Raw genomic sequence first — 24,478 nt, forward strand, 5'->3', positions numbered from 1 at the left:
GACTCTGGCTCCACCTGGGCTTCACCTGTAACTGGTGACTCTGACCCTAAGCATGGCATCACCTGTCCTAGTGACTGTGGTTCCCATCGGGACCTCACCTGGACCTCATGTCTCTGTTCCCACCTGGGCCTCACCAGGACCTGGTGTCTCTGGTACCCACCTGGGTAGCATCAGGATATGGTTACAGTGATGATTAACAGTGACCCAGCTGGACATATTAACTCTGGTCTTCACCTGGGCCACACCTGTACATGGTGATTGTGGTATGCACCTGAGACTACCCTGGATCTGGTGACTGTGGTCCCCACCGGGGCTTCACCTGGATTTGGGGACTCCGGTCCCCATCTGGGCCTCACTTGGCCCTGTTGACCATGGTCCTCAACTGGGCAAAATTGGGACCCGGTGACTGTGTTCCACAACTGGACCTCACCTGGACCAGGGACCTCTGGTCCCATTCTGGGCCTCAAACTAAACTGGTTACTCTGGTTACCCCTCTGGGCCTCACCCTTACCTGGTGACTCTGGTCACACTTTGGGCTTCACTTGGGCCTGGTGAATCTGGTCTTTAGCTTGTCCTCACTTGGATCTGGTGACTGTTCGCCACCTGGGCCTCACCTGTACTTGGTGAATCCTATTGCCACGCGCGCGTCACCTGGACCTTGTGAGTGTGGTCCCACCTGGACCACACCTGGATCTGGTGGCTCTGGTTCCCATAAGGGGCTCTCCTGTAACTGATTCCTGTGGTCTCCATCTGGCCTCACCTGGAACACAATGACTCTGATCTATATTTGAGCCTCTCCTGGACCTGTTAACTCTGGTTTTTACATGAGCATCATTGGGACCTGGACACTCTCTTATATACCTGGGCCTCACCTGGACCTGGTGACTGTGGTCCCACCTGGGCCTCACCTGGACGAGGTGACTGGTTCCCACAGGAACCTCACCTGGATCTGGTGACTCAGATCCTCATATGGGCATCATGGGACCTGGTTTCTCAGTTCCACATCGGGGCCTCACCTGCACCTAGTGATTCTCGTCCCCCTCTGGGCCTCACCCTGACGTGGTGACTCTGGTCACCACCTGGATATCAACAGAACCGGTGATTGGTCCCCCTCTGGGACTCACGCGGAGCTGGCGACACTGGTCCTCAACTGTGCCTCAACAGGACCTGGTGAATCTACTCCTCACTTAGGCCTCGTATGGACCTTGTGACTCATTTCCCACCTGGCATCAATGGAACAAGGTTACTCTAGTCCCCACCTGGACCTCACATGGACATGATAACTTTGCTCCACACTTCGGTCTCAACTGGTCCTGATGACCCTCGTTCCCTCACCTAGGCCTCAATCTGGACCTGGTGACTGTGGTCCCCACCTGGGTTTCACCTGGACCTGTTGACTCTCCTTGCCACATGAACCCCACCTGGACCTGGGGACTGTGGTGTTCTTTTTTTTTTTTTAATTTTTATTTATTTATGATAGTCACAGAGAGAGAGAGAGGCAGAGACACAGGCAGAGGGAGAAGCAGGCTCCATGCACCGGGAGTCTGACGTGGGATTCGATCCCGGGTCTCCAGGATCGCGCCCTGGGCCAAAGGCAGGCGCCAAACCCCTGCGCCACCCAGGGATCCCGACTGTGGTGTTCTTGTAGACTCACATTTACCTGGTGACTGCGGTACCCACTAGGCCCTCACCTGGATCTGGTGACTCTGGCTTGCAGGTTGGCCTCACCTGTACCTGGTGAGTGGGGTTGCCACGTGGGCCTCACCCATACCTGGTGACTCAGGTCCCCACGTGGGCCTCTTGGACCTGGTGAATCTGGTCCTTACCTGGTCCTCTCCAGACCCGGGGACTCTGGTCACCACCTGGACCTCACCTGGAACTGGTGAATCTGGTCCCCATCTGGGCCTCACCTAGTTCTGGTTAATTTGTTGCCCACCAGGACCTGATTGCTGTGGAACCCTTCTTGGCCTCACCTGGAACTTGTGTCTCTGATCCTAACTGGGCCTCACCCAGATCTGGTGACTCTGGTCCTCACCTGAGGACCATTATGATCTGGATACTCTGTTCCACACCTGAGCCTCACCTTGACATGATGACTCTTGATCCCCTCTGGGCCTCACCCTGACATGGTGACTCTGGTCCCCATCTGGATGTCACCTAGACCAAGTGAATCTGGTACCCGTCTAGGCCTCAACTAGACCTGGTGACCCTTGTCCTCAACTGGGCCTCACCGGGATCTAGTGAACATGCTCCCCACATGGGCCTCACCTGGATCTGGTAACTCTGGCCTGCAGGTTGGCCTCACCTGGACCTCTTGAGTGGGGTTGCCACCTGGGCCTCACCCATACCTGGTGACTCAGGTCCCCACGTGAGCTTCTTGGACCTGGTGAATCTGGTCCTTACTAGGTCCTCTCCCAGACCCGGAGACTCTGGTCAACAACTGGGCCTCACCTGGACCTGGTGAATCTGTTCCCCATCTGGGCCTCACCCAGTCCAGGTGACTTTGATCCCCTCCTGGACCTGTTTGTTGTGGACCCTTTCTTCGCCTCATCTGCAACAGGTGACTCTGATCCTATCTGCGCGTCTCCCAGTTCTGGTGACTCTGGTCCTCACATGGGCATCATTCGTACCTGGTGACTCTGTTCCTCACCTGAGCCTCACCTGGACATGATGACCCTGGAAACGCTCTGGGCCTCACCCTGACCTAGTGACTCTGGTCCCCATCTCGATGTCACATGGACAAGGTGATTCTGGTACCCCCTAGGCCTCAAACAGATCTGGTGACTCTGGTCTTTAAAGGGGACTCACCTGTACCTAGTGAATATGCTCCATCTGGGCCTCATTTGGACCTGGTGACTCTGGTCCATACCTCGGCATCATCAGGATATGGTTCCACTGCATGGCCTGCAGGTTGGCCTCACCTGGACCTGGTAAGTCTGGTCTCTACCTGGGCATCATCTGGATATGGTTCCACTGCATGGCCTGCAGGTTGGCCTCACCTGGACCTGGTGAGTGTTATTGCCACCTGGGCCTCACCCATACCTGGTGACTCAGGTCCCCACGTGGGCCTCTTGGACCTGGTGAATCTGGTCCTTACCTTGTCCTTTCCCAGAACGGGGACTCTGGTCAACACCTGTGCCCCACCTGGACCTGGTGAATCTGGTACCCCTCTCGGCCTCAACAAAGTCTGGTGACTCTGATCCTATCTGCGCGTCACCCAGACCTGGTGACTCTGTTCCTCACCTGGGCATCATTGGACCTGGTGACTCTGTTCCACACCTGAGCCTCACCTGGACATGATGACTCTGGAACCTATCTGGGCCTCATCCTGACCCGATGACTCTGGTCCCCATCTGGATGTCACCTGGACCAGGTGATTCTGGTACCCTTCTAGGCCTCAACCAGTTCTGGTGACTCTGGTCCTCAACTGGGCCTCACTTGGCCTAGTGAATATGCACCATCTGGCCCTCTTTTGGACCTGGTGACTCTGGTCCCTACCTGGGCATCATCGGGACATGGTTCAACTGCATGGCCTGCAGGTTGGCCTCACTTGGACCTGGTAAGTCTGGTCCCTACATGGTCATCATCGGGACATGGTTCCTCTGCATGGCCTGCAGGTTGGCCTCACCTGGACCTGGTCAGTGGGGTTGCCACCTGGGCCTCACCCATGCCTGGTGACACAGTTCCCCACATGGGCCTCACTTTGACCTGGTGATTCTTCTCCTTACCTGGTCCTCACCCGGAACTGGTAAGTCTGGTCACCACCTGGATATCACCTGGCCCTTGTGTATCTGGTCCCCATCTAGGCCTCACCCAGTCCTGGTGACTTTGTTCCCCACCTGGACCTGATTTCTGTGGACTCCTTCTTGGCCTCACCTGGAACTGGTGACTCTGGTCCCCACCTGGACCTCTCCCGGACCTGGTGACTTTCTTTCAAACATGGACCTCACATGGATCTGGTGACTCTGGTACTCAGTTTGGCCTCACCTGGAACTGGCGTCTCTTGTCCCAACTTTGACCTAACTCAGAACTGCTGAATCTAGCCCAACTTAGGCTGCACCCAGTCCTGGTGACTCTTGTCCCCAGCTATGCCTCAATTCGACCTAATGAATCTGGTCCTCACGAGAGCCTCACCCGGACCTGGGACTCAGCTGGATAGAGTGTCTCTGGTTCCCGCAAGGGGCTCAGCTGATACTGCTGACTGTGGTCTTTTGTATGCCTCACCAGGACAAGGTGATTCTGTTCCCCATCTGGGCCTGCATGGTCCCAGTGACTCTGGTCCTCACCCAGGCATCATTGGGTGATGGACCCAATAATCCTCACCCTGGATACTCTATTCCACACCTGGGCCTCACTTTGACCAGGGACCTCTGGTCCCATTCTGGGCCTCAAACTAAACAGGTTACTCTGGTTCCCCCTCTGGGGCTCACCCTTACCTGGTGACTCTAGTCACCCTTTGGGCTTCACTTCGGCCTGGTGAATCTGGTCCTTAGCTGTTCCGCGCCTGGATGTGGTGACTGGTCGCCAGCTGGGCCTCACCTGGACTTGGTGAATCCTGTTGCCACCTGCGCCTCACTTGGACCTTGTAACTGTGGTCCCACCTGGAACTCACCTGGATCTCGTGGCTCTCGTTCCCATATGGGGCTCTCCTGGACCTGGTTCCTGTGGTCTCCATCTGGCCTCACCTGGAACACAATGACTCTGATCCGTATTTGGGCCTCTCCTGGACCTGTTGACTCTGGTCCTTACCTGGGCATCATTGGGACCTCGATACTTTCTTATATACCTGGGCCTCACCTGGACCTGGTGACTGTGGTCCCACCTCGGCCTCACCTGGACGAGGTGACTGGTTCCCACAGGGACCTCACCTGGACCTGGTGACTCAAGTCCTCATATGGGCATCATGGGACCTGGTTTCTCAATTCCACATCGGGCCTCACCTGGAGCTAGTGATTCTCGTCCCCCTCTGGGCCTCATCCTGACGTGGTGACTCTGGTCCCCACCTGGATATCACCAGAGCCGGGTGACTCTGGTTCCCCTCTGAGACTCACCGGAGCTGTGGACACTGGTCCTGTACTGGGCATCAACAGGACCTGATGAATCTACTCTTCACATAGGCCTCGTCTGGAACTTGTGACTCTTTTCTCACCTGGCATCAATGGGACATGGTTATTCTGTTCCCCACCTGCGCCTCACCTGGACATGATAACTTTGCTCCACACTTTGGCCTCACCTGGTTCTGATGACTCTGGTCCCCACACCTAGGCCTCAATCTGGACCTGGTGACTGTGGTCCCCACCTGGGTCTCACCTGGACCTGGTGACTCTTGTTCTCACATGAACCACACCTGGACCTGGTCCCTGTGGTGTTCTTGTAGACTCACATTTACCTGGTGACTCCGGTCCCCACTAGGGCCTCACCTGGATCTGGTGACTCTGGCCTGCAGGTTGGCCTCACCTGGACCTGGTGAGTTTGGTTGCCACCTGGGTGTCACCCATACCTGGTGACTCAGGTCCCCACGTGGGCCTCTTGGACCTGGTGAATCTGGTCCTTACCTGGTCCTCTCCCAGACCCGGGGACTCTGGTCACCACCTGGGCCTCAACTGGACCTGGTGAATCTGCTCCCCATCTGGGCGTCACCCAGTCCTGGTGACTTTGTTCCGCACCTGGACCTGATTGCTGTGGACTCCTTTTGGGCCTCACCTGGAACTGGTGACTCTGAACCTAACTGGGCCTCACCCAGATCTGGTGACTCTGGCCCTCACCTGGGCATCATGGTACCTGGGGACTCTGTTCCTCATCTAAGCCTCATCTGGACATGATGACTCTGGAACCTCTCTGGGTCTCTCCCTGACCTGGTGACTCTGGTCCCCATCTGCATGTCACCTGCACCAGGTGATTCTGGTACCCCTCTAGGCATCAACCAAATCTGGTGACTCTGGTCCTCAACTGGGCCTCACCTGGACCTAGTGAATTTGCTCAATCTGGACCTCATTTGGACTTGGTGTCTCTGGTCCCTACCTGGGCATCATCGGGACATGGTTCCACTGCATGGCCTGCAGGTTTTCCTCACCTGGACCTGGTAACTCTGTTCCCTACTATGGCATCATCGGGACATGGTTCCTCTTCATGGCCTGCAGGTTGGCCTCACCTGGACCTGGTGAGTGGGGTGGTAATCTGGGCCTCACACATACATTGTGACACAGGTCCCCACGTGGGTCTCACTTGGACCTGGTGAATCTCGTCCTTAACTGGTCCTCACCCAGAACTTGTAACTCTGGTCCCCACCCGGGAATAACCTGGAACTTGTGAATCTGGTCCCCATCTTGGCCTCACCGAATCCTGGTGACTTTGTTCCCCACCTGGACCTGATTGCTGTGGACACATTTTTGGCTTCACCTGGAACTGGTGACTCTGATCCTAACTGGGCCTCATCCAGATCTGGTGACTCTGGTCCTCACCTGTGGACCATTATGACCTGGATACTCTGTTCCACACCTGAGACTCACTTGGACATGATGACTCTGGATCCCCTCTGGGCCTCAGCCTAACATGGTGACTCTGGTCCCCATCTGGATGTCACCTAGACCAGGTGAATATGGGATCCCTGTCGGCCTCCACCAGACCTGGTGACTCTAGTCCTCAACTGGGCCTCACCTGGACCTAGTGAACATTCTCCCCACCTGCGACTTATCTGGACGTGGTGACTCGGGTTCTACCTGGGCATCATCGGGACATGGTTACTCTATTCCCCAATGGGACTGACCTGATCCTAGTAACTCTAGCCCTGACTTTGTCCTCTTCTGTACCAGGTGACTCTGGCTCCACCTGTACCTCACCTGTAACTGGTAACTCTGCTCCTAAGCATGGCCTCACCTGACCTTGTGACTGCGGTTCCCATCGGGATCTTACCTGGACCTCATGTCTCTGGTCCCACCTGGGCCTCACCAGGACCTGGTGCCTCCGGTACCCACCTGGGTAGCATCAGGATATGGTTACACTCTTCACTAACAGTGACCAGCTGGACCTATTAACTCTGGTCTTCACCTGGGCCACACCTGGACATGGTGTCACTGGATCTCTCCTGGGTCTCAAATTGACATGGTGAGTCGGATCCCCGCCTGGTCCTCATGTGTAACTGCTGATTCTCCGGCCCACATGGACATCATGTGGACCTGGTGGCTGCAGTGTTTCTAGCTTCTCATGTACCTTGTGACTCTGGTCCCTGCCAGGGCCTCACTGGCTCCTGGGGATCGTGGTTGCCACCTGCACCTCACTTGGACCTGGTGATTATGGTCTGCACCTGAGACTACCCTGGATCTGCTGACTGTGGTCCCCACCTGGGCTTCACCTGGATATTTGTACTCCGGTCCCCATCTGGGTTTACCTGGCCCTGTTGACCATGGTCCTCAACTGGGCAAAATTGGGACCCGGTGACTGTGTTCCAAAACTGGACCTCAACTGGACCAGGTGACTCCGGTCCCCCTCTAGGTCTCACCGTGCCTATTGACTGTGAACCCCACTTTGGCCTGACTTGGACCTGCTGACCCTGGTTGCCACCTGCGTCTAACCTCGAACTGTTGACTCTGGTTCTTTCAAGGCCCCCCCCCCATTCCTGGTGATCCTGGTCCGCACCTGGGCCTCACCTGGACGTGGTGACTCTTGTCACCACCGGGGACTCACCTGGACCTGCTTACTGTGTTCCACACCTGGGCCTCCAGTAGACCTGTTGACCATGGTCCCCAAGCCGGCCTCACATGGACCTGTTGCCTCTGATCCCCACCGGAGCCTCACGTGTACCTGGTAACTCTGGTCCTCACCTGGGCCTCATCTGGACCTAGTGACTCTGTGCCCACCTGGGCTTCACCTGCATCTGGTGACTCTGGTCCCCACCTGGACCTCACCTGCATCTGGTGCCTCTGGTCCCCTTCTGGACCTCTCCTGGACCTGGTGACTCTCTTTCCAAGATGGACCTCACCTGGATCTGGTGACTCTGGTACTCAGTTTGGCCTCACATGGACCTGGTGACTGTGTTTCCCATCGGGGCCACACCTGGACCTCATGTCTCTGGTCCCAACTGGGCCTCACCCTGACCTGGTGACTCTGGTCACTCGTTGGACTTCACTTGGGCTTGGAGAATCTGGTCCTTAGCTGTTCCGCACCTCGATATGGTGACTGGTCGCCACCTGGGACTCACCTGGACTTGGTGAATCCTGTTGCCACCTGCGCATCACCTGAACCTTGTGACTGTGGTCCCACCTCGACCTCACCTGGACGAGGTGACTGGTTCCCACAGGGACCTCACCTGGACCTGGTGACTCAGGTCCTCATATGGGCATCATGGGACCTGTTTTCTCAGTTCCACATCGGGGCCTCACCTGGACCTAGTGATTCTAGTCCCCCTCTGGGCCTCACCCTGACGTGGTGACTCTGGTCCCCACCTTGATATCACCAGAACCGGGTGACTCTGGTCCCCCTCTGGGACTCACCCGGAGCTGGGGACACTAGTCCTCAGCTGTTCCTCAACAGGACCTGGTGAATCTACTCCTCACTTAGGCCTCGTCTGGACCTTGTGACTCTTTTCCCACCTGGCATCAATGGGACATGGATACTCTGTTCCCCACATGGGCCTCACCTAAACATGATAACTTTGATCCACACTTTGGCCTCAACTGCTCCTGATAACTCTCGTCCCACCACCTAAGCCTCAATCTGGACCTTGTGACTGTGGTCCCCAACTGGGTCTCACCTGGACCTGGTGACTCTCGTTCCCACATGAACCACACCTGGACCTGGTGACTGTGGTGTTCCTGTAGACTCACATTTACCCATTGACTCCGGTCCCCACAAGGGCCTCACCTGGATCTGCTGACTGTGGCCTGCAGGTTGGCCTCACCTGGACCTGGTGAGTGGGGTTGCACCTGAGCTTCACCCATACCTGGTGACTCAGGAACCCACGTGGTCCTCTTGGAACTGGTGAATCTCGTCCTTACATGGTCTTCTCCCAGACCCAGGGATTCTGTTCACCACCTGGGCCTCACCTGGACCTGGTGAATCTCTTCCCCATCTGGGCCTCACACGGTCTTGGTGACTTTGTTCCCCACCTGGACCTGATTGCTGTGGACTCTTTCTTGGCCTCACCTGGAACTGGTGACTCTTATCCTCTCTGCGCGTGACTCAGGCCTGGTGACTCTGGTCCTCATCTGGGCATCATTGGTACCTGGTGACTCTGTTCAACACCTGAGCCTCACCTGGACATGATGACTCTGGAACCCCTTTGGGCCTCACCCTGACCTGGTGACTCTGGTCCCCATCTGGATGTCACCTGGAAGAGGTGATTCTGGTACCCCTCTAGGCCTCAACCAGATCTGGTGTCTCTGGTCCTCAACTGGGCCTCGGCTGGACTTAGTGAATATGCTCCATCTTGGCCTCATTTGGACCAGGTTACTCTGGTCCCTACCTGGGCATCATGGGGACCTGGTTCCACTGCATGGCCTACAGGTTGGCCTCACCTGGACCTGGTAACTCTGGTCCCTACCTTGGCATTATCGGGACTCGGTTACTTTGCATGGCCTGCAGGTAGGCCTCACCTGGACCCGGTGAGTGGGGATGCCACTTGGGCCTCACCCATACCTGGTGACACAGGCCCCTACGTGGGCCTCACTTGGACATGTTGTATCTGGTAATTCTGGTCACCACCTGGGAATCACCTGGACCTGGTGAATCTGGTAACTCTGGTCACCACCTGGGAATCACCTGGACCTGGTGAATCTGTGTCCCCATCTCGGCCTCATCCAGTCCTCGTAACTTTTTTACCCACCTGGACCTGATTGCTGTGGACTCCTTCTTAGCCTCACCTGGAACTGTTGACTCTGATCCTGACAGGGCATCACTCAGATCTGTTGACTCTGTTCCTCACCTGTGGACCATTATGACCTGGATACTCTCTTCCACACGTGAGCCTCACCTGGACACGATGACTCTGCATCCCCTCTGGCCCTCTCCCTGACATGGTGTCTCTGGTCCCCATCTGGAAGGTACCTAGACCAGGTGAACCTGGTACCCCTCTAGGCGTCAACTAGACCGGGTGACTCTGGTCCTCTACTGGGCCTCAACGGGACGTAGTGAATATGCTCCCCACCTTCGCCTCATCTGGATCTGGTGTCTCTGGCTCCACCTAAGCCTCACCGGTAACTGGTGACTCTGATCCTAAGCATGGCCTCACCTGACCTGGTGACTGTGATTTCCATCGGGACCTCACCTGGACTTCATGTCTCTGGTACCACCTGGGCCTCACCAGGACCTTGTGTCTCTGGTTACCACCTGGGTAGCATCAGGATATGGTTACACTGTTCACTATCAGTGACCCAGCCGGACCTATTGACTCTGGTCTTCACCTGGACCACACCTGGACATGGTGACACTGGTTCCCACCTGGGTCTCACCTGGACATGGTGAGTCGGATCCCCACCTGGTCCTCGCCTGTAACTGGTGATTCTCGTTCCCACATGGACATCATGTGGATCTGGTGGCTGCAGTGTTTCTAGCTTCTCATGTACCTCGTGACTCTGGTTCCCACCAGGGCCTCACCGGGACCTGGTGAGTGTGGTTGTCACCTGCACCTCACATGGACCTGGGGATTCTGGTCTGCACCTGAGACAACCCTGGATCTGGTGACTGTGGTCTCCACCTGGGCTTCACCTGGATTTGGGGACTCCGGTCCCCATCTGGGCCACACCTGGCCCTGTTGACCATGGTCCTCAACTCTGCAGAATTGGGACCCGGTGACTTTGTTCCACAACTGGACCTCACCTGGACCACGTGACTCTGGTCCGCCTCCGGGTCTCACCGTACCCTAATGACTCTGAACCCCACTTTGGCCTGACTTGGACCTGCTGACCTTGGTTGCCACCTGTGCCTGACCTCGAACTGTTGACTCTGGTTCTTTCAAGGGCCTCCCCTGTACCTGGTGATCCTGGTACCCACCTGGGTCTCACCTGGACGTGGTGACTCTTGTCACCACCGGGGACTCACCTGGACCTGGTTCCTGTGTTCCACACATGGGCCTTAAGTAGACCTGTTGACCATGGTCCCCAAGCCGGGCTCACATGGACTTCTTGCCTCTGATTCCCACCGGGGCCTTACGTGTACCTGGTAACTCTGGTCCTCACCTGGGCCTCATTTGGACCTAGTGAGTCTGGTGCCAATCTGGGCTTCATCTGGATCTGTTGACTCTGGTCCCCACCTGGACTTCACCTGGATCTGGGGACTCTGGTCTGCTTCTGGACCTCTCCTGGACCTGGTGACTCTCTTTCCAACATGGACCTCAACTGGAACTGGTGACTCTGATACTCAGTTTGGCCTCACATGGACCTGGTGTCTCTCGTCCCCACTTTGATCTAACTCAGAACTGCTGAATCTTGCCCCACCTAGGCCGCACACAGACATGGTGACTCTTGTCCCCAGCTATGCCTCAATTCGACCTGATGAATCTGGTCCTCATGTGGGCCTCACATGGACTTGGGACTCAGCTGCATAGAGTGGCTCTGGTTCCCTCAGGGGCTCACCTGATACTGGTGACTGTGGTCTTATTCTATGCCTCACCAGGACCTAGTTATTCTGTTCCCCATCTGGGCCTGCATGGCCCTTGTGACTCTGGTCCTCACACAGGCATCATTGGGACCTGGATACTCTATTCCACACTTGGGCCTCACACTGCCATGGGAATTCTGATCCCATTCTGGGCCTCAAACTAAACTGCTTACTCTGGTTCCCCCTCTGGGCCTCAACCTTACCTGGTGACTCTGGTCACCCCTTGGGATTCACTTGGGCCTGGTGAATCTGGTCCTTAGCTGGTCCGCACCTGGATATGGTGACTGGTCGCCACCTGGGCCTCACCTGGACTTGGTGAATCCTGTTGCCACCTGCGCCTCACCTGGACCTTGTGACTGTGGTCCCACCTGGACCACACCTGGATCTGGTTGCTCTGGTTCCCATATGGGGCTCTCCTGAATCTGGTCCGTGTTGTCTCCATCTGGCCTCACCTGGAACACAATGACTCTGATACATATTTGGGCCTCTCCTGGACCTGATGACGCTGGTCCTTAGCTGGGCATCACTGGGACCTGGATACTCTCTTATATACCTGGCCGCACCTGGACCTGGGGACTCTGGTCCCACCTGGGCCTCACCTGGACGTGGTGACTGGTTCCCACAGGGACCTCACCTGGACCTGGTGATTCAGGTCCTCATAGGGGCATCTATCGACCTGGTTTCTCAGTTCCACATCGGGGTCTCACCTGGACCTAGTGATTCTCGTCCCCTCTGGGCCTCACCCTGACGTGGTGACTCTGGTCACCCCTGGATATCACCAGAACCGGGTGACTCTGGTCCCCCTCTGGGACTCTCCCGGAGCTGGGGACACTAGTCCTCAGCTGGGCCTCAACAGGACCTGGTGAATCTACTCCTCACTTAGGCCTCGTCTGGACCTTGTGACTCTTTTCCCACTTGGCATCAATGGGACATGGTTACTCTGTTGCCCGCATGGGCCTCACCTGGACATTATAACTTTGCTCCACACTTTGGCCTCAACTGGTCCTGATGAATCTGGTCCCCGCACCTTGGGCTCAATCTGGACCTGGTGAGTGTGGTCCCCACCTGGGTCTCACCTGGACCTGGTTACTCTCGTTCCCACTTGAAACACACCTGGCTCTGTTGACTGTGGTGTTCTTGTAGAGTCACATTTACCTGTGACTCCAGTCCCCACTAGGGCCTCACCTGGATCTGGTGACTCTGACCTGCAGGTTGGCCTCACCTGTACCTGGTGAGTGGGGTTGCCAAATGGGCCGCACCCATACGTGTTGACTCAGGTCCACACGTGGGCATCTTGGACCTGGTGAATCTTGTCCTTACCTGGTCCTCTCCGAGACCCGGGGACTCTGGTCACCACCTGGGCCTCACCTGGATCTGGTGAATCTGGTCCCCATCTGGGCCTCACCCAGTCCTGGTGAATTTGTTCCCCACATGGACCTGATTGCTGTGGACGCCTTCTTGGCCTCACCTGGAACTGGTGACTCTGATCCTATCTGCGCGTCACCCAGACCTGGTGAATCTGGTCCTCAACTGGGCATCATTGGTACCTGGTGACTCTGTTCCACACCTGAGCCTCACTTGGACATGATGACTCTGGAACCTCTCTGGGCCTCACCCTTTCCTGGTGACTCTGGTCCCCATCTCGATGTCACCTGAACCAGGTGATTCTGGTTCCCTTATAGGGCTCAACCAGATCTGGTGACTCTGGTCCTCAACTGGGCCTCACCTAGACTTAGTGAATATGCTCCATCTGGGCCTCATCTGGACATGGTGATTCTGATCCCTAACTCGGCATTACCGGGACATGGTTCCACTGCATGGCCTGCAAGTGTGCCTCACCTGGACCTGATAACTCTAGACCCCACCTGGGCATCATCAGGACATGGTTCCTCGGCATGGCCTGCAGGTTGGCCTCACTTGGACCTAATGAGTGGGGTTGTCACCTGAGACTCACCCATGCCTGGTGACACAGGTCCCAACGTGGGCCTCACGTGGACCTGGTGAATCTGGTCCTTCCCTTGTCCTCACCCGGAACTGGTAACTCTGGTCATCACCTGGGAATCACCTGGACATTGTGATTCTGGTCCCCATAAGGCCTCATCCAGTCCAGGTGACTTTGTGCCCACCTGGACCTGATTGCTGTGTACTCCTTCTAGGCCCTCACCTGGAACTAGTGACTCTGATCCTAACTGGGCCTCACCCAGTTCTGGTGAATCTGTCCTCACCTGTGGACCATTATGACCTGGATACTCTGTTCCACATGTGAGCCTCACCTGGACATGATGACTCTGGATCCCCTCTCGGCCTCAGCCTGACATGGTGACTCTGGTCCCCATCTGGATGTCACCTAGACCAGGTGAATCTGGTACCCCTCCAAGCCTCAACTAGACCTGGTGACTCTGGTCCTCAACTGGGCCTAACCAGGACCTAGTGAATATGCTCCCCACCTGTACCTCATCTGGACCTGGTAACTCTGGTTCTATCTGGGCATCATCGGGACATGGTTATTCTATTCCACACTGGGACTGACCTGATCCTGGTAACTCTGGTCCTGACTTTGGCCTCTTCTGTACCAGGTGACTCTGGCTCCACCTGGGCCTCACCTGTAACTCTTGACTCTGATCCTAAGCATGGCCTCACCTGACCTGGTGACTGTGGTTCCCATCGGGACCTCACCTGGACCTCGTGTCTCTGGTCCCACCTGGGCCACACCAGGAGCTGGTGTCTCTGGTACCCACCTGTGTAGCATCAGGATATGGTTACACTGTTCACTCATATTGACCCAGCCAGACCTATTAACTCTGGTCTTCACCAGGGCCACACCTGGACATGGTGACACTGGTTCCCATCTGGGTCTCACCTGGACATGGTGAGTCCGGATCCCCACCTGGTCCTCACATGTACCTGGTGATTCTCATTCCAGCATGGACCTGATGTTCACCTGGTGGCTGCAGTGTTTCTAGTTTCTCATGTACCTCGTGACTCTGGTCCCCACCAGGGCCTCACCGGGACCTGGTGAGTGTGGTTGCCACCTGCACCTCACCTGGACCTGGTGATTTAGGTCTGCACCTGAGACTACCCTGGATCTGGTGACTGTGGTTCCCTCCTGGGCTTCACCTGGATTTGGGGACTCCGTTCTCCATCTGGGCCTCACCTGGCCCTGTTGACCATGGTCCTCAACTGAGCAAAATTGGGACCCTGTGACTGTGTTCCACAACTGGACCTCACCGGGAACAGGTGACTCTGGTCCCCGTCTGGGTCTCACCGTGCCCTATTGACAGTGAACCCCACTTTGGCTTGGCTTCGACCTGCTGACCCTGGTTGCCAACTGCGCCTGACCTCGAACTGTTGACTCTGGTTCTTTCAAGGGCCTCCCCTGTACCTGGTGATCCTGGTGTCCACCTGGGCCTCACCTGGACGTGGTGACCCTTGTCAACACCAGGGACTCACCTGGACCTGCTTACTGTGTTCCACACCTGGGCCTCATGTACACCTCTTGACCATGGTTCCCAAGACCGCCTAACATGGACCTGTTGGCTCTGATTCCCACCAGGGCCTCACGTGTACCTGGTAACTCTGGTCCTAACCTGGGCCTCACCTGCACCTAGAGACTCTGGTCCCCACCTGGACTTCACCTGGATCTGGTGACTCTGGTCCCCACCTGAAATTTACCTGGATCTGGTGACTCTGGTCCCCACCTGGACCTCTCCTGGACTTGGTGACTCTCTTTCCAACATGGACCTCACCTGGATCTGGTGACTCTGCTCCTCAGTTTGGCCTCACCTGGACCTGGTGTCTCTCGTCCCCACTTTGACCTAACTCAGAACTGCTGAATCTTGCCCACCTAGGCCTCACCCAGACCTGGTGACTCTTGTCCCCAGCTATGCCTCAATTCGACCTGATGAATCTGGTCCTCACGTGGGCCTCACATGGACCTGGGACTCAGCTGGATAGAGGGGCTCTGGTTCACACAAGGGGCTCACCTGATACTGCTGACTGTGGTCTTATTCTATGCCTCACCAGGACCTAGTGATTCTGTTCCCCATCTGGGCCTGCATGGCCCCAGTGACTCTGGTCCTCACCCAAGCATCATTGGGACCTGGATACTCTATTCCACACCTGGGCCTCACTTTGACCAGTGACCTCTGGTCGCATTCCTAGCCTCAAACTAAACTGGTTACTCTGGATTCCCCTCTGGGCCTCACCCATACCTGGTGACTCTGGTCACCCCTTGTGCTTCACTTGGGCCTGTTGAATCTGGTCCTTAGCTGGTCCTCACCTGGATCTGGTGACTGGTCGCCACCTGGGCCTCACCTGGACTTGGTGAATCCTGTTGCCACCTGCGCCTCACCGGGACCTTGTGACTGTGGTCCCACCCGGACCTCACCTGGATCTGATGGCTCTGGTTCCCATATGGCGCTCTCCTGCTCCTGGTTCCTGTGGTCTCCATCTGGCCTCAACTAGAACACAATGACTCTGATCCATATTTGGGCCTCTCCTGGAACTATTGACTCTGGGCCTTACCTGGGCATCATTGGGACCTGGATACTCCCTTATATATCTGGGCCTCACCTGGACCTGTTGACTGTGGTCCCACCTGGGACTCACCTGGACGAGGTGACTGGTTCCCACAGGAAACTCACCTGTACCTGGTGACTCAGGGCCTCATATGGACATCATGGGACCTGGTTTCGCAGTTCCACATTGGGGCCTCACCTGGTCCTAGTGATTCTCGTCCCTCTCTGGGCCTCACCCTGACGTGCTGACTCTGTCCCCACCTGGATATCATCAGAACCGGGTGACTCTGGTCCCCTGTGGGACTCACCCGGAGCTGGGGACACTATTCCTCAACCGGACCTCAACAGGACCTGGTGAATCTACTCCTCACTTAGGCCTCTTCTGGACCTTGTGACCCTTTTCCCACCTGGCATCAATGAGACATGGTTACTCTGTTCCCCATGTAGGCCTCAACTGGACATGATAACTTTGCTCCACACTTTGGCCTCAACTGGTCCTGATGATTCTGGTCCCCCGACCTAGGCCGCAATCTGGACCTGATGACTGGTCCACACCTGGGTCTCACCTGGACCTGGTGACTCTCTTTCCCACATGAACCACACCTGGACCTGGTGACGGTGGTGTTCTTGTAGACTCACATTTAAATGGTGACTATGGTCCTCACTAGGGCTTCACCTGGATCTGGTGACTCTGGCCTGCCGGTTGGCCTCACTTGGACCTGGTGAGTAGGGTTGCCACCAGGGCCTCAACCATACCTGGTGACTCAGGTCCCCACGTGGCTCTCTTTGACCTGATGAATCTGGTCCTTACCTGGTCATCTCCCACTCCCAGGGACTCTGGTAACCACCTGGGCCTCACCTGGACCTGCTGAATCTGGTCCCTACTGGGCCTCGCATAGTCCTAGTGACTTTGTTCCCCACCTGGACCTGATTGCTGTGGACACTTTCTTGGCCTCACCTGGAACTGGTGACTATGATCCTATCTGTGCATCCCCCAGATCTGCTGACTCTGGTCCTCCCATGGGCATCATTGGTACCTGGTGACTCTGTTCCACACCTAAGCCTCACCTGGACATGATGACTCTGGAACCTCTCTCGTCCTCACCGTGACCTGGTGACTCTGGTCCCCATCTGGATGTCACCTGGACCAGCTGATTCTGGCACCCCTATAGGCCTCAACCAGATCTGGTGACTCTGGTCCTCAAATGGGACACACCTGGACCTAGTGAATATGCTCAATCTGGGCCTCATTTGGACGTGGTGACTTTGGTCCTGACTTTGACCTCTTCTGTACCAGGTGACTCTGACTCCACCTGGGCCTCACCTGTAACTGGTGACTCTGATCTTAAGCATGGCCTCACCTGAACTGGTGACTGTGGTTTCCATCGGGACCTCACCTGGACCTCATGTCTCTGGTCCCACCTGGGCCTCACCAGGACCTGGTGTCTCTGGTACCCACCTGGGTACCATCAGGATATGGTTACACTGTTCACTCACAGTGACCCAGCCGGACTTATTAACTCTAGTCTTCACCTGGGCCACACCTGGACATGGTGGCACTGGTTCCCACCAGGGTCTCACCTGGACATGGTGATTCAGATCCCACCTGGTCCTCACCTGTTACTGGTGATTCTCATTCCCATATGGACGTCATGTGGACCTGGTGGCTGCAGTGTTTCTAGTTTCTCATGTACCTCGTTACTCTGGTCCCCGCCAGGGCCTCACCGGGACCTGGTGAGTGTGGTTGCCACCTGCACCTCACCTGGACATGGTGATTCTGGTCTGCACCTGAGACTCCCCGGGATCTGGTGACTGTGGTCCCCACCTGGGCTTCACCTGGATTTGGGTACTCCGGTCCCCATCTGGTCCTCACCTGCCCCTGTTGACCATGGTACTCAACATGCAATATGGGACCCGGTGACTGTGTTCCACAACTGGACCTCACCTGGACCAGGTGACTCTGGTCCCACTGTGGGTCTCACCGTCCCCTAGTGACCTTGTACCCCACTTTGGCCTGACTTGGACCTGCTGACCCAGGTTGCCACCTGCGCCTTACCTCGAAATGTTGACTCTGGTTCATTGAAGGACCTCCCCTGGACATGGGGATCCTGGTCCCCACCTGTGTCTCACCTGGACTTGGTGACTCTTGTCACCACCGGGCACTCACCTGGACCTGCTTACTGTGTTCCACACCTGGGCCTCATGTACACCTGTTGACCATGGTCCCCAAGCCGGCCTCACGTGGACCTTTTGGCTCTGATACCCACCGGGGGCTCACGTGTACCTGGTAACTCTGATCCTCACCTGGGCCTCATCTGGACCTAGTGACTATGGTCCCCACCTGGGCTTCACCTGGATCTGGTGACTCTGGTTCCCACCTGGACTTCTCCTGGACCTAGTGACTCTCTTTCCATCCTGGACCTCACCTGGATCTGGTGACTCTGGTCCTCAGTTTGGCCTCACCTGGACCTGGTGTCTCTCGTCCCCACTTTGACCTAACTCAGAACTGCTGAATCTTGCCCCACCTAGGCCGCACCCAGACCTGGTGACTCTTGTCCCCAGCTATGCCTCAATTCGACCTGATGAATCTGGTCCTCACGTGGGCCTCACATGGACCTGAGACTCACCTGGATAGAGTGTCTCTGGTTCCCACAAGGGGCTCACATGATATTGTTGACTGTGGTCTTATTCTATGCCTCACCGGGACCTAGTGATTCTGTTCCCCATCTGGGTCTGCATGGCCCTAGTGACCTTGGTCCTCACCCAGGCATCATTGGGACCTGTATACTCTATTCTACACCTGGGCCTCACTTTGTCCAGGAAACTCTGGTCCCATTCTGGTCCTCAAAGTAAACTGGTTACTCTGGTTCACACTCTGGTCCTCACCCTTACGTGGTGACTCTGGTCACCCCTTGGGCTTCACTTCGCCTTGGTGAATCTGGTCCTTAGCTGGTCCGCACCTGGCTCTGGTGACTGGTCGCCACCTGGATCTCACCTGGACTTGGTGAATCCTGTTGCCACCTGCGCCTCACATGGACCTTGTGACTGTGGTCCCACCTGGACCTCACCTGAATCTGGTTGCTCTGGTTCCCATATGGGGCTCTCCTGAACCTGGTCCGTGTTGTCTCCATCTGGCCTCACCTGGAACACAATGACTCTGATACATATTTGGGTCTCTCATGGAACTGATGACGCTGGTCCTTACCTGGGCATCACAGGGACCTGGATACTCTCTTATATACCTGGGCCTCACCTGGACCTGGTGACTGTGGTCCCACCTGGACCTCACCTGGACGAGGTGACTGGTTACCACAGGGACCTCACCTGGACCTGGTGACTCAGGTCCTCATATGGGCATCATGGGACCTGGTTTTTCAGTTCCACATCGGGGCCTCAACTGGACCTAGTGATTCTCGTCCCCCTCTGGGCCTCACTCTGACGTGGTGACTCTGGTCACCCCTGGATATCACCAGAACCGGGTGACTCTGGTCCCCCTCTGGGACTCTCCCGGAGCTGGGGACACTGGTCCTCCGCTGGGCCTCAACAGGACCTGGTGAATCTACTCCTCACTTAGGCCTCCTCTGGACCATGTGTCTCTTTTCCCACATGGCATCAATGGGACATGGTTACTCTGTTCCCCACCTGGGCCTCACCTGGACATGAAAACTTTGCTCCACACTTTGGCCTCAACTGGTCCTGATGAATCTGATCCCCCCACCTAGGCCTCAATCTGGACCTGGTGAGTGTGGTCCCCACCTGGGTCTCACCTGGACCTGGTGACTCTTGTTCCCACATAAACCACACCTGGAGCTGGTGACTGTGGTGTTCTTGTAGACTCACATTTTCCTGGTGACACCGGTCCCCACTAGGGCATTACCTGGATCTGGTGACTCTGGCCTGCAGCCTGGCCTCACCTGGACCTGGTGAGTGGGGTTGACACCTGGGCCTCACCCATACCTGGTGACTCAGGTCACCACGTGGGCCTCTTGGACCTGGTGAATCTTGTTCTTACCTGGTCCTCTCCCACCCCGGGGACACTGGTCACCACCTGGGTCTCACCTGGACCTGTTGAATCTGGTCCCCATCTGTGCCTCACCCAGTCCTGGTGACTTTTTTCCCCACCTGGACCTGATTGCTGTGGACTCTTTCTTGGCCTCACCTGGAACTGGCGACTCTGATCCTATCTGAGTGTCACCCAGACCTGGTGACTCTGGTCCTCACCTGGGCATCATTGGTACCTGAAGACTCTGATCCACACCTGACCTCACCTGGACATGATGACACTGGAACAACTCTGGGCTTCACCCTGACTTGGTGACCCAGGTCCCCATCTGGATGTCACCTGGACCTAGTGATTCTTGTACCCCTCTAGGACTCAACAAGATCTGGTGACTCTGGTCCTCACCTGGGCCTCACCTGGACCTAGTGAATATGCTCCATCTGGGCCTCATCTGGACCTGGTGACTCTGGTCCGTACCTGGGCATCATCGGTACAATGTTACTCTATTCCACACTGGGAATCCCCTGATCCTGGTAACTCTGGTCCTCTCTTTGGACTCTTCTGTACCAGGTAACTCTGGCTCCACCTGGACCTCACCTGTAGTTGGTGATTCTGATCCTACGCATGGCCTCATCTGACCTGGTGACAGTGCTTCCCATCGGGACCTCACCTGGACCTCAGGTCTCCGGTCCCACCTGGGCCTTACCAGGACCTGGTGTCTCTGCTAACCACCTGGGTAGCATCAGGATATGGTTACACTGTTCACTAACAGTGACCCAGCCGCACCTATTAACTCTGGTCTTCACCTGGGCCACACCTGGACATGGTGACCCTCGTTCTCACCTGGGTCTCACCTGGACATGGTGAGTCAGATCCCCACCTGTTCCTCACCATTAACTGGTGATTCTCGCTTCCACATGGACATCATGTGAACCTGGTGGCTGCAGTGTTTTTAGCTTCTCATGTCCTCGTGACTCTGGTCCCCACCAGTGCCTCACCGGGACCTGGTGAGTGTGGTTGCCACCTGCACCTCAGCTGGACCTGGTGATTCTGGTCTGCACCCGAGACTACACTGGATTGGTGACTGTGGTCCCTACGTGGGCTTCACCTGGATTTGAGGATTCCGGTCCCCATCTGGGCCTCACCTGGCCTTGTTGACCATGGTCCTCAACTGGCCAAAATTGGGACCCTGTGACTGTGTTCCACAACTGGACCTCACCTGGACCAGGTGACTCTGGTCCCACTCTGGGTCTCACCGTGCCCTAATTACTGTGAACCCCACTTTGGCCTGACTTGGACCTGCTGACCCTGGTTGCCACCTGCGCCTGACCTCGAACTGTTGACTCTGGTTCTTTCAAGGGCCTCCCCTGTACCTGGTGATCCTGGTCCCCACCTGGGCCTCACCTGGACGTGGTGACTCTTGTCACCACCGGGGACTCACTGGACCTGGTTAAGGTGTTCCACACCTGGGCCTCAAGTAGACCTATTGAACATGGTACCCAAGCTGGCCTCACATGGCCTGTTGCCTCTGATCCCCACCGGGGCCTCACGTGTACCTGGTAACTCTGGTCCTCGCCTGGGCCTAATCTGGACCTAGTGATTCTGGTCCCCACCTGGGCTTCACCTGGATCTGGTGACTCTTGTCCCCACCTGGACCTCTCCTGGACCTGGTGACTCTCTTTCCAACATGGACCTCACCTGGGTCTGGTGACTCTGGTCCTCAGTTTGACCTCACCTGGACCTGGTGTCTCTCGTCCCCACTTTGACCTAACTCAGAACTGCTGAATCTTCACCCACCTAGGCCTCACCCAGACCTGGTGACTCTTGTCCCCAGCTATGCCTCAATTCGACCTGATGAATCTGGTAGTCACGTGGGCCTCACATGGACCTGGGACTCAGCTGGATAGAGTGGCTCTGGTTCCCACAAGCGGCTCACCTGATACAGCTGACTGTGGTCTTATTCTATGCCTCACCAGGACCTAGTGATTCTGTTCCCCATCTGGGCCTGCATGGCCCTAGTAACTCTGGTCCTTACCCAGGCATCATTGGGATCTGGATACTCTATTCCACACCTGGGCCTCACTTTCACCAGGGACCTAGGGTCCCATTCTGGGCCTCAAACTAAACTGGTTACTCTGGTTCCCCCTCTGGGCCTCACCCCTACCTGGTGACTCTGGTCACCCCTTGGGCTTCACTTGGGCCTGGTGAATATGGTCCTTATCTGATCCGCTTCTGGATCTGGTGACAGTTGCCACCTGGGCCTCACTTGGACTTGGTGAATCCTGTTGACACCTGCGCCTCACCTGGACCTTGTGACTGTGGTCACACCCAGACATCACCTGGATCTGGTGGCTCTGATTCCCATATCGGCTCTCCTGGACCTGGTTCCTGTGGTCTCCATTTGTCCTTACCTGGAACACAATGACTCTGAACCATATTTGGGCCTCTCCTGGACCTGTTGACTCTGGTCCTTACCTGGGCATCATTGGGACCTGGATACTCCCTTATATACCTGGGCCTCACCTGGACCTGGTGACTGTGGTCCCACCTGGGCCTCACCTGGACGAGGTGACTGGTTACCACAGGGACCTCACCTGGAATTGGTGACTCAGGTCCTCATATGGGCATCATGGGCCCTGGTTTCTCAGTTCCACATCGGGACCTCACCTGGACCTAGTGATTCTCGTCCACCTCTAGCCTTACCTTGAGGTGGTGACTCTGGTCCCCACCTGGATATCACCAGATCCGGGTGACTCTGGTCCCCCTCTGAGACTCAACCGGAGCTGGGGACACTGGTCCTCAACTGGGCCTCAACAGGACCTGGTGAATCTACTCCTCACTTAGGCTTCGTCTGGACCTTGTGACTCTTTTCCCACCTGGCATCAATGGGATATGGTTACTCTGTTCCCCACCTGGGCCTCACATGGACATGATAACTTTGCTCCACACTTTGGCCTTAACTGGTCCTGATGACTCTGGTCCCCCCACCTAGGCCTCAATCTGGATCTGGTGACTGGTCCCCACATGGGTCTCACCTGGACCTGGTGACTCAAGTTCCCACATGACCCACACCTGGACCTGGTGACTGTTGTGTTCTTGTAGACTCACATTAACCTGGTGACTCCGGTCCCACTAGGGCCTCACCTGGATCTGGTGACTCTGGCCTGAAGGTTGGCCTCACCTGGACCTGGTGAGTGGGGTTGCCACCTGGGCCTCACCGATACCTGGTGACTCAGGTCCTCACGTTGGCCGCTTCGACCTGGTGAATCTGGTCCTTACCTGGTCCTCCCCCAGACCCGGGGACTCTGGTCACCTCCTGGGCCTCACCTGGACCTGGTGATTCTGGTCCCCATTTGGGCCTCACCCAGTCCTGGTGACTTTGTTCCCCACCTGGACCTGATTGCTGTGGATTCTTTCTTGGCCTCACAAGGAACTGGTGACTCTGATCCTGTCTGCGCGTCACCTAGACCTGCTGACTCTGGTCCTCACCTGGGCATCTTTGGTACCCGGTGACTCTGTTCCACACCTGAACATCACCTGGACATGATGACTCTGGAACCTCTCTGGGCCTCATCCTGACCTGGTGACTCTGGTCCCCATCTGGATGTCACCTGGACCAGGTGATTCTGGTAGCCCTCTAGGCCTCTCCAGATCTCTTGACTCTGGTCCTCAACTGGGCCTAACCTGGACCTAGTGAATATGCTCCATCAGGGTCTCATTTGGACCTGGTGACTCTCGTCCCTACCTGGCCATCATCGGGACATGGTTCCACTGCATGGCCTGCAGGTTGGCCTCATCTAGTGCTGGTAAATCTGGTCCCTACCTGGGCATCATCGGGACATGGTTCCACTGCATGGCCTGCAGGTTGGCCTCACCTGGACGTGGTAACTCTAGTACCAACCTGGGCATCATCGGGACATGGTTCCTCTGCATCGCCTGCATGTTGGCCTCAGCTGGACCTCTTGAGTGTGGTTGCCACCTGGGGCTCACCCATACCTGTTGACTCAGGTCCCCACGTGGGCCCCTTGGACCTGGTGAATCTGGTCCTTACCTGGTCCTCTCCCAGACCCGGGGACTCACCTCACCACCTGGGCCTCACCTGGCCCTGGTGAATCTGGTCCCCATCTGGGCCTCACACAGTCCTGGTGACTTTGTTCCCCACCTGGACCTGATTGCTATGGACTCTTTCTTGGCCTCACCTGGACCTGGGGACTCTGATCCTAACTGGGCCTCACCCAGATCTGGCGACTCTGGTCCTCACCTGTGGACAATTATGACCTGGATACTCTGTTCCACACCTGAGCCTCACCTGGACATGATTACTCTGGATCCACTCTGAGCCTCACCCTGACATGGTGACTCTGGTCCC

Source organism: Canis lupus, chromosome 38 (genome assembly GCF_048164855.1).
Source record: "Canis lupus baileyi chromosome 38, mCanLup2.hap1, whole genome shotgun sequence".
NCBI classification, from domain to species: Eukaryota; Metazoa; Chordata; class Mammalia; order Carnivora; family Canidae; genus Canis; species Canis lupus.